The 10,697-nt window shown below is 44.0% G+C and overlaps 1 long non-coding RNA gene across 1 annotated transcript; it reads left to right on the plus strand.

The window, feature by feature from the left end:
- Window positions 1-30: 30 nt before the first annotated feature.
- Window positions 31-6,700, plus strand: LOC125173788 (uncharacterized). Its single transcript, XR_007155150.1, has 3 exons — window positions 31-183; window positions 1,082-1,267; window positions 6,272-6,700. It is a non-coding gene; the product is annotated as an uncharacterized LOC125173788 (long non-coding RNA).
- Window positions 6,701-10,697: the final 3,997 nt, after the last annotated feature.

Raw genomic sequence — 10,697 nt, forward strand, 5'->3', positions numbered from 1 at the left:
GAACCTATCAGGCAAGTGAGAGAGTGGGGAGGAGAGGCTGGCCCAGGGTCTCGCCCGAAAGCCCATCCACGGTGCAGCCGCCCACACTTAGGAGGAAACTCCAAACCCCGAGCTTCTCACCGAGGAGGAAAGGGTGTGAAACCCACATCAGGCTCCCCAGCATTCGACATGTGCACCTCAGAGGTAAGCCTTTAGAGCTATGTCTCTCCTTGAGTATCTTAATATCTGCACCACTTGAGCTTTTAGTATGCCCTGCTCTCTCTGCTTCTCGTAAGAGCGCCACTGAAACATAATTCACACATCATACAATTTAGTCCTTCAAAATAATACAATTCAAGGGCTTTGGCAACACTCACAGACTTGTGCGTCCGGCACCGCAGTGAATTACAGAACATGTTTACCGGCCCCCAAAGAAACCCTACTCCTCCCTAGTCATCACCTCCCCACCACTCTGTCCCTCGCCACAGTCCAAGGAAATAATTAATCTACTTTGCAGCTCTATGAATTGATCTATCCTGGCCTTTTCAGACAAATGGAATCGTACAATAAAGGGCCTTTATATCTGTCATCTTTCACTTAGCACAATGTCACTAAGGTTCACCCACGTGGTAGCCTATTAGTATTTCAAATATTTTTTTTTACTGCCAAATAATATCCCATTATATGGATGACCACATCTTATTCATCCACGCATCAGTTGATGGACAATCAGACTCTTTCCATTTTCCCCCTATTGTGACGAATGCTGCCACGAAGTTTAATGTGCAACATTTGACATAAACAGGTAATATCAATTCCAGAAGTCACATTGTTGGGTCACATAGTAACTATTTTTAGATTTTTGAGCAACTCCCAGCTTTTCTGAGGTGGCTACACCGTTTTAAATTCCCACCAGCAGTGTACGAGAGTTCTTGTTTTTCCACGTCTCGTCAAAATGTTTATTATTTGTCCTTTTGATTAGGGCCACCATAACGGGTGCAAAATGGTAGCTCCTTGAGGTTGTGGTTGTTTTTTTGTTTTTTGTTTTTAACCTTTACGGTTTTGATTCACACTCCCTTGACGGCTTCGGTCTCTCTTGCAGAAAACATTTCGGCGATACCCACTATAAGCCACTGCCTCTTGGGAATATTCTGCCCCGATTCTTCTGTACTTCCTAGAGGACTACCAGCCAATATGCTTCGCCACGGGAAGACAGCTGCCTAAGAAGGTGCTAGACCTTTGTGACGATTGGTACCACATCTTTCTGCCCTGGGAAAGGACATGAGAGGTACATTAGGAGTAACTCAAACCAAGGACATTAGCGAATTATTAGACGCCATGTTAATTAACAGTACACTGAGGGAGCATCTCAGAGGCTAAGCCAAGAGGGCAAGTTGAAATCAGATTATTAATTCACTATTTACAGCCAAGCTTTAATACCCTTTCACTAGGGATACCTGTGATATCATGTATTTATAGGTCACTTACACAGAAGCAGAACACAGAAATTTAAAATGGCATCCAAAGCTCAGGTTATGAACCCTGAGTGTAACGTCAGATTCCAAAGATTTTAAGCAAGATACTAACTTCCGGTAACATTATTCCATATTCTATACGGTGGAAAACATAATTTGCCCAAGGGGTTATTTTGAGATTTAATTAAGATAAAGTTATTGGGCCTGCTTTATAAACTGTAAAATGCTATGTGGATAATTATTAGCTAATAACTATCGACAGCATAGTTCACATTTTCTGAAAATTTATTTTGTGACAGGGCTGTCCTTCAAAGGCAACTAATACGATGTTTTAATGGGACTGAGAAAAGAGGACCCCAAGCTCACGTGACATCTTTTTTTTTCCCTCTGTATGTGATCACACCATCTGTATAACCATCAGTGGCCAGCAGCTTTGGCTGAAATCCTAAGGGAAGCGAAACCCTCACGCATAACCCACCAGGTCACAATCAGTAGTGGTTCTCGTATCTGGTGTCCCCGGTTGTGTGGACGGGACAGGAGAGGTATGGGACCTCTGAATGCAGCAGGGGGGCAAAAGAAACAGCCTCAGGGAAAACCCTAGGTGGCGTGGGGGCATGACCTCACAAACATCTGCATGCCAAGGCAGCGGGTGTGTGCCCTCCCAAGGGTGAGCATGACCGTGTGGCAGGCATGAATTTATCCTCTGGGTCTTCACGTGTGGCTGCCTTCAGCCGGGGCTCCCCTGGACGGGAAGACCCAAGATGGCCTCCCTCACGTTCCTGGCAGCTTGGCAGCCTGTGGGCTCAGGCAGATTATTTCTCCGGTGTGGGGCCCTGCATCCTTCTGTAAGCTCCATCAGCTTCCTTTCAGGGGGGTTTCAGGGCCGCACTCCAAGAGGGCAAAGACAGAAACTGCATGGTCTCTGGAAGCCCATATCCCAGAACTCAGACATCCCTCTATTCAAAGTCAAAGCTGAGTCACAAGGCCAGCCCACAGGCAATGGGGTGAGGGAACAGGATCTACCTCTTGATGTTGGAGAACGTCCTGTTTCTTCACTTTTTTTTCCAGCCCTATTGAGGTATAATTGACTACGAAAACTTAGTACATTTATTTATTTTTTAACCATGAAATTTATTGTCAAATTGGTTGCCATACAACACCCAGGGCTCATCCCAACAGGTGTCCTCCTCAATGCCCATCCTCCACCCTCCCCCCTCCCACCCCCCATCAACCCTCAGTGTGTTCTCAGTTTTTAAGAGTCTCTTATGGGGCGCCTGGGTGGCTCAGTTGGTTAAGCATTCGACCCTGGCTCAGGTCATGATCTCGCTCATGGTTCGTGAGTTCGAGCCCCACATCAGGCTCTGTGCTAAAAGCTCAGAGCCTGGAGCCTGCTTCAGATTCTGTGTCTCCCTCTCTCTCTGCCCCTCTCCTGCTCACGGTCTGTCTCTGTCTCTTCATAATAAATAAAGGTTAAAAAAAATTTTTTTAATAAAAAAATAAGAGTCTCTTATGGTTTGTTTCCCTCCCTAAGTTTTTTTTCCCTCCTTCCCTTCCCCCATGGTCTCCTGCTAAGTTTCTGAAGATCCGCATATGAGTGAAAACATATGGGATCTGTCTTTCTCTGCCTGACTTACTTCACGTAGCATAATACCCTCTAGTTCCATCCACGTTGGTACAAATGGCCAGATTTCACTCTTTCTCACTGCCACATAGCATTCCGTTGTATATATAAACCACACTGTAATACATTTAAAGCATACAGTCTGATGATATATATGTCTACACTGTGGAAGGATTCCCACTATCAAGTTAATCAACACGTTCATCTCAAGCATTTTCTTTGTGTGAGAGAGAGAACTCCGTTTCTACCCTCGAAGCACATTTCACTCAGACAACAGTCTCAGTAACTACGACCGCCATGTGATACGTCAGATCTTCAGATCTTATAACTGAACGTTTCTACTCTTCTACGACTCTATCTGTCCCACTCCTGAGTCCCTGACAACCACATTTTATCCTGTGTCTAAGAGTTCACTTTTTTTTTTTCTTCCTAAGATTCCACATACAAGGGACACTATGCAAGCCGTGTTTTTCTGTCTGGATCATTTCGTTTAATATAATGTCCCCCAGGTTCATCCATGTTGTCACAAATGTCAAGGTTGCCTTCTTTTGAAAGGCCAAGTAAGAGCCATTGTATGTACATATATGTATGCATGTGTGTATACACACACACACACACACACACACACACACACACACACACACACACACCACTGCTCCTGTACCCATTCATTTGCTCATGGACGCTTAGATTGTTTCCAGACCTTGGCTGTTGTGAATACTGTTAAAATGACTATGGGAATACAGAGATCTCTTCAAGATAGTAATTTTGTGTTCTCTGTATGTATACCCAAAAATGGGATTGCTGGATCATATGGTAGTTCTATTTTTAATTTTTTGAGGAATCTCCATATTGTTTTTCATCGGGGCTGTACCAGTTTGCATTCCCCCCAACAGTGCACAGGGATCCCCCTGCCCTTTATGTTTTATTTTTTATTATCTTTTCATTTAAAATTTTTTAAATGTTTATTTATTTTTGAGAGAGAGAGACAGAGACAGAGAGAGACAGAGCCCAAGTAGGGAAGGGGCAGAGAGAGAGGGAGACGCACAACTTGAAGCAGGCTCCAGGCTCCAAGCCGTCGGCACAGAGCCTGACACGGGGCTCAAACTCACAAACCGTGAGATCATGACCCGAGCTGAAATCGGACACTTCACTGAATCAGCCACCCAGGCGCCTCTATTTTTTATTTATTTTTTTTTACATCTCGACAGCATTTGTTATGTCCTCTCTTTTCAATAATATGCATCCTAACGGGAGTAGGTTAACATCTCATTGTGATGTTAACTTGCATTGCTCTGATCATTAGTGATGTTTTGAGCGCTGATCCAGGTTACTGTTTTTATGTCAATACTGTACTGTTTTGATTACTACAGCTTTGCAATATCGTTTAAAATCAGGGTGAATTAGGCCTCCCGCTTCATTCTTCTATTGCAAAATTGCTTTGGCTATTCAAGGTCTTTTTGGTCCCATTCAAATTTTAGGATTGTTTGATGCTCTTGTAAAAGGGATCGTTTGCTTCATTTCTCTTTCCAGTAGTTTGCTGTTAGACCACCAAAAATGTAACTGGTTTTTGCCAGGAGCTTACTCTTACTTCAGGGCCATGAGGTCAATTATTGCTTTACCTCTTTTTTTTTAGAGAAAGAAATTGAGACCTAAGCTTGTGTGACACATGCAGGTTTGAAGCCCAGTGTGTCTGATACATATTACTGACCTGGAGAAAAGTAATCTTGCTTGCTGTGGCCAGAACCCTTATGGAAAATTTGTCTCCACCTCTCAGTCTGTCAGGACTGAAAGAATGGTTTTCTTTAAATATTTCATCCAAGAGATTCATCTTCCCCTTTAGAAAACTTGAATCCTCTTTCCCTGATCTTCAATTTTGGCCTTCTCTTTTTAAAAAAATTTTTTTAAGTTTATTTATTTTGAGGAGACAGCACAAGAAGGGATGAGACAGAGGGAGAGGAAGAGAGAGAGAGAGAGAGGATTCCCAGCAAGCTCCATGCAGTTGGCTCAGAGCCCGAAGTGGGGCTTGAACCGACGAACCACGAGATCATGACCTGAGACAAAATCAAGAGTCAGATGTCCAACTGAATGAGCCACCCAGGCACCCCCCGTTTTGCCCTTCGCTTAATGTCCATTGCCCTGTTACAGAAATGAGTTCTAAGCCAGGCCAAGTTCAGTCCCAGAATCATGATGTAAACTTCGGAGAAAACATTAATTTTTCCTACTTCAAGAGATGATTTAACCAGTTTGGGCTAATGGAGTCAATACACAAGTAGAAGTTCTACGTGCTGGGTAACGATTTGGCCTGGGTTTTGGTTTTCAAAGTCCTTCGCCTGATATTCAGATACGTTTTGGTCACTAAATGGAAGTATTTATCCAAAGCCGTCTTTTAGAGGGGAGGACAAAGACCACAGAGAGAGCATAACACCATCGTTACGGAAAAGGAGAATGAAGGGCAAATAGAGATTGTAAGATGACAAGTTCTGCAAATGACTAGCCGTTTGATCTTGGGTAAGCCACTTCACCAGGTTAGGCCCCCATTTTCTCATCATTTAAATAAGAGGGTTAAGCTGGATGCTCTCTCAGCTTTTTCAGCTCTGACGTTATTTGGATCTAGGACCAGCGCATCATTTCATGATATACTGTGCACGTTTTTACTCCCAAACACATTCACATCATGTTAAATTAGACTGACTCATGTTCCCCCATGTAAACAGTTGGGGCTACTGCCAAAATTTTGCTAACAAACAGAAAACAGACGTGGAGGGCTTCAAATTCTTTCTCCTTTAACGCTCTGAGCATTTTCGATGTGTTGAGAAACTGCAAGGTGTTTCTGTATGCTGTACTTTATTTGACTCAGTAGATCACACCAAAAATATTCCGGAGAGCCTCTTTCCTACCTTTTCTGGAACATCATTCTAAGTTGAGCGAACACATTTGAACAAGTTGTCTTGATTTGAAAAAAAAACACGTCTGTGTCAGAGAATAAAGCAAATGCACAAACTAGATGTTAATCTTTCTGTTTGATCAACCGAAGTGTATTGATAAGTCCCTGCCAAACAGCTGAGATGTATTAAAAAAAAAACAAAAAACCAACAACAGCCTGATTGAAATTGTGAAATGTTTTGGAAAGCAGGGACTGCAAGTATCATCTTCCCAGAAGATGTGATTATTCTCATGTGTTCCCATTTCACAGCAAACACGGACCCAATTGACATTTGGGGAGGGAGTCTCCCGGACAAACCACTTGTGGCATCCTTGGAAATATGTCTGGATGACTATGCATTATGGGAAGGCCTGCTATTGTCCTAAACTGGAGATCGCATCCACGGAGCGTTCTGATTAAAAGCAACCTCAAGCAAGGACATAGCTCAGATTCGAAGCTACACCATTTGCTGGCCCCCGGATCGGTAACTACTTGACCTTTCCAAGGAATCCTGACTCGGGGCAGCTTAACCTAATAATGCACGGTGGGCTTAAGGAGCCCCGGTCTGCTTCTCTTCTCCTCGAATGCCCTTCGGGGCTCATCTAACGCGGCATCTTCTTCGCAACCGACTTGGTATTTGTGATCAGCTTAGAAGGCCGAGGAACACTAGACTAAATCAAGTTTTCCATGTCCTAACCTTGTCTCCACTCAAACGCCACAACAGCTTGTCTTAGGATGAGAAGAGGAGAGGGACAAACGTGTATTTCTTCGCTAGAATTTTGTCCTGGCCCCAACTCGGTGGCGTCAGAGACCATCCTGGACCCACGCTTTTTCTACTATCTACCAGGCTTTGGCTTCGAATGCACTTACCTTTCCGCAGACCTGTCCCTCTTACTGCCAGCTCAGGCACCATCATTTTTCTGTACCCGATTATACTAAACTACGTACTTGTGGGGATCTGCGGAAAAATAAGCTTTCCATCACCGTGTGAAGCATGCAGGCAAATCCAGTGAAAAGAAGGGAAAGGACTCAGACTGGGGCAGAAGAAAAAGAGCAAGGGGGCGCCTGGGTGGCGCAGTCGGTTAAGCGTCCGACTTCAGCCAGGTCACGATCTCGCGGTCTGTGAGTTCGAGCCCCGCGTCGGGCTCTGGGCTGATGATGGCTCAGAGCCTGGAGCCTGTTTCCGATTCTGTGTCTCCCTCTCTCTCTGCCCCTCCCCCGTTCATGCTCTGTCTCTCTCTGTCCCAAAAATAAATAAACGTTGAAAAAAAATTTAAAAAAAAAAAAAAAGAAAAAGAGCAAGAAAACACACAGCTCTTGCCTCAGTGAACTGGCCTGTTACATTTCCCTGCCTGCGTTCCCTGTCCTTATTTGAGCTGCCCTCATTTTCTCGGACTTGATTCTCATTCACACTGAAAGTACTCTCCCGTCTGAAAGAGTGATTCAACGTACTAGTTGAAGCACAACATCCCTGTACTTCCCTGCGAGCCTTTAAGAAAGATCACCCACGTGGTATAGTGACTAGTGCCCTGGGACGGGGAGGGAGAGGGACCTCCTTTACCCCCAGGACAAGGGCTCACACATCAGGAGAAAGGAGGAATCCAGGCACAAGGTATGAATGAGACAAGAAATCCCCTGGATGCAGGCACCAGATTCACAGCCAGACCTGGACGGATTTGGAGGACAGAAGAATTCCCTCTTTGACCTGTACGTGCAAAGAATAAACTACGGCCACGTCGTCAGCTTGGCAGGCGCTTTAGCACTTTAAATGAAGGATAATGGACAGTGCATGTCTTCAGGGGAAAGCCCCCTGATTTACAGCACGTACCCAGACAGGGTCCAGCTTCAGGCAGAGGACAAAGAAGGCGAGGTCCAGACAAGTTAGACCATCTAGATGTCAACAGCGTTACAGTGGGCGGTAACATCAACAACCCCAAAACAGGACTCTTGCTTAGGCTAAGCCACATCTCAGATTTCTCTTCTCTGCCTGAGGCTGTGGTAATCACAATTCACTCTTGGGTCTGAGCAATCATTACTGTTCTTGGAAGGTTGTCAGGTGAAACCCAGGAAGAAGAAGAAGAAAAAAAAAAAAAAAGATCATCCCCCAGTGCAGGGAACAGGGGCTCAGAGTCACTGACTCTGAATGTGTAAATTTTATATCCCACACCGGGGACGTAAGCACCGCCGAGTTTTCACTGTGGATTTTGAGATTGTCCAGTATCCATTCATTTTCTAACAGGACTCTTGATTTCTTCTGGGAAATGGCTCCTCCACTGGACATAGTCTGCTGGGACAATAATCGGGCGCCAAGCCCTTCCCGAGCCCAAGGGATCAGACCACAATACAGACTGAGATAAATCGAGGTCCTTTCCCCAGTATTTAAATCTGAGCATAAGGTCAAAGGTCCTGGAAACGACTAAATCTCCCCTCCATCCCCAAGGACGGTTCCTGCAGGGAATTCTAGAGCATCGTGCTTCTTCGCCTCTAGTGCTGCCCTATTTCCTGCCACATCCCAGCATGGTCTTCTAGACTTCTGGTAATTCTGTGTGCCTCTGATATCCTTCCAATAAATTCCTTCTAACTTGAGTCAGCCAAGAGTCATTGCTAGGGCTTACAGCCAAGGACATGTAACCAGTAAATACCAACACTCATACGAGGGTCACGGTACACAACCCATTCGTGCATTTCGCACCCACCTTACTTTCACAACACTGTGACACAGCTCGAGAAGATACTATTGATTCTCACTCGGCACATGAAAAAAACCACAAAGACACAAAGGGCTTCAGCAATTTGCCCGTGGTCTCACAGCGAAACAGTGTCCCCAAACCCAAGACTTTTGACCTCACACCCGTTGCCGTTCACACCACGTGGCAGGGAGGTCTCAGCTCCTTACCTGTTCCCCATAAAGCAGCAGAAGGAAAACAGGTTTAATTGGACATAGCCACATTCCTTCATTAGCATTCATGTGACCACCGTCAGGGGACTCATCCTCAATTCCCTTTCAACGCACAAGGATCTAGATGGAAAAACATCCTTTAATATACTGCTACAGTGGGAGTGGAGCCAGACCACCACAGGATGACTTATCTACCTTTGGCAACAGTGAAAATGATGACAAAGTGGCTCTAATGTCCCCTATAATTGTTGCCTTTTAGGAGAGAGGTACCGAGGTCCATCGTCACAGTCAAGAATCAAATGTCTCCCTGGAAACCAAAACAAACTTGCCTATTTCCCCAAAGGGCACCAGCACCAGTCAAGAAAGCTCTGAAAATGGGCCATGCGTCGCCAATAACTATTCCTCTGACCGAAGAGAATTCCAGACTCTTTTCTTGAGCCATAGGACTAAATTTAAAGTATCGGTGGAACTTCGCCGATCACTGCGATGTTTGTCTAAAGCCAGTAACATTCTTCTGCAATATAAAAAACACTGTATAAATTGCACGAGGTCATATTTCAGGTCTTTGGCAATGTTGGTAACAGAGGTAAATAGTTCAGTCTAGCGTTACGGCACTGCAAAATCACCCCAAAGCATTGGCCTGAGGCCCCTTCATCAGACACCATAACGAGGATGTAAACTTAAGAGTTTCTACATCCAGCATCACTCTTTGGTTCCCGTCTTGGAGCAAGGTTTCTCAGAGCAAAGAAAAAACTCAGTGCCTGCTCTCACCTCCTTTACAATCCTGTCATATTTGCCGATTTAGAAGACAGAACCCTCCAAAACAAGGCTTGCAATATAAGCACTAAAGAAACAAACATGACAGGAACGAGTTCGTGTACATGTTCAACTCGTGCAGCCCTTACAATTTTTTAGTTGTATTAAAAAATTCTGCTTCTCACCATCTGCTTCCCGTCAACGTCTATTTCAGACCCTTTTATTTTAAAAGATAATGCCATCTAGATAAAATATATTTTATAAATTATAACAATTTCATGACCTTCCATGAAAAATCTGCAAAGTTTTTCTTCAAAATCTTCAAGTATGAAAATCAGATATTCTTTTACAGCAGGGTTATCGTGGGGGGAAAAAAAAAACCTATGTCCTCTTAATACGTATATATGCACAAATTAGGGCACTTAACCCTGCTGGTTTCACTCACGCTTGAGTTTGTACTAACTGACTCCACATTTATTCTACTGGTTTGATTGGATTTGCTACTTAATTTTTACAAAACCGATTTATTGAACTGAAACTCAAATCTTTATGGCCCTAAAAAATAGAAGTCAAAGTCTAAAAGTGACCAATAGGCGAAAGAAACACATAAAGCGGTAAAGAATAAAAGAATTTACATAACTGCCAATAATCACATAATTATGACCTGCCAATAAGAAGGTCTCCGAACAACTATGGGAAGAGATTCGTGAAACATGTTTTCATTTCCAGGTAAAAGGCACATCTAAAATGGACAGAGTTGAGTGAGAGTTGAGTAGCACTACGGTCAACGTGAGGGCTGCGAGGCAAATTTGAGTGCCTCTCTCAACTCTGCTTTCCTTTACTGACTATTTTTCTTCCAGCTTGGTGATCCCTTAGTCATTTTATTCTCTTTTCTTTTTTTTTAATATACTGCTCCCTTTTGCAGGTCAAGCCCATGGCTAATATAGTTCTGTGACCAACAACTACTCTTAATATCTACATCAGCTATGGGCAAAAGCGAATCACATGCTGAGGACAATCAAGAAATAATTCATAAGGTGT

This window comes from Prionailurus viverrinus, chromosome A1, assembly GCF_022837055.1.
Source record: "Prionailurus viverrinus isolate Anna chromosome A1, UM_Priviv_1.0, whole genome shotgun sequence".
Classification (NCBI taxonomy): domain Eukaryota; kingdom Metazoa; phylum Chordata; class Mammalia; order Carnivora; family Felidae; genus Prionailurus; species Prionailurus viverrinus.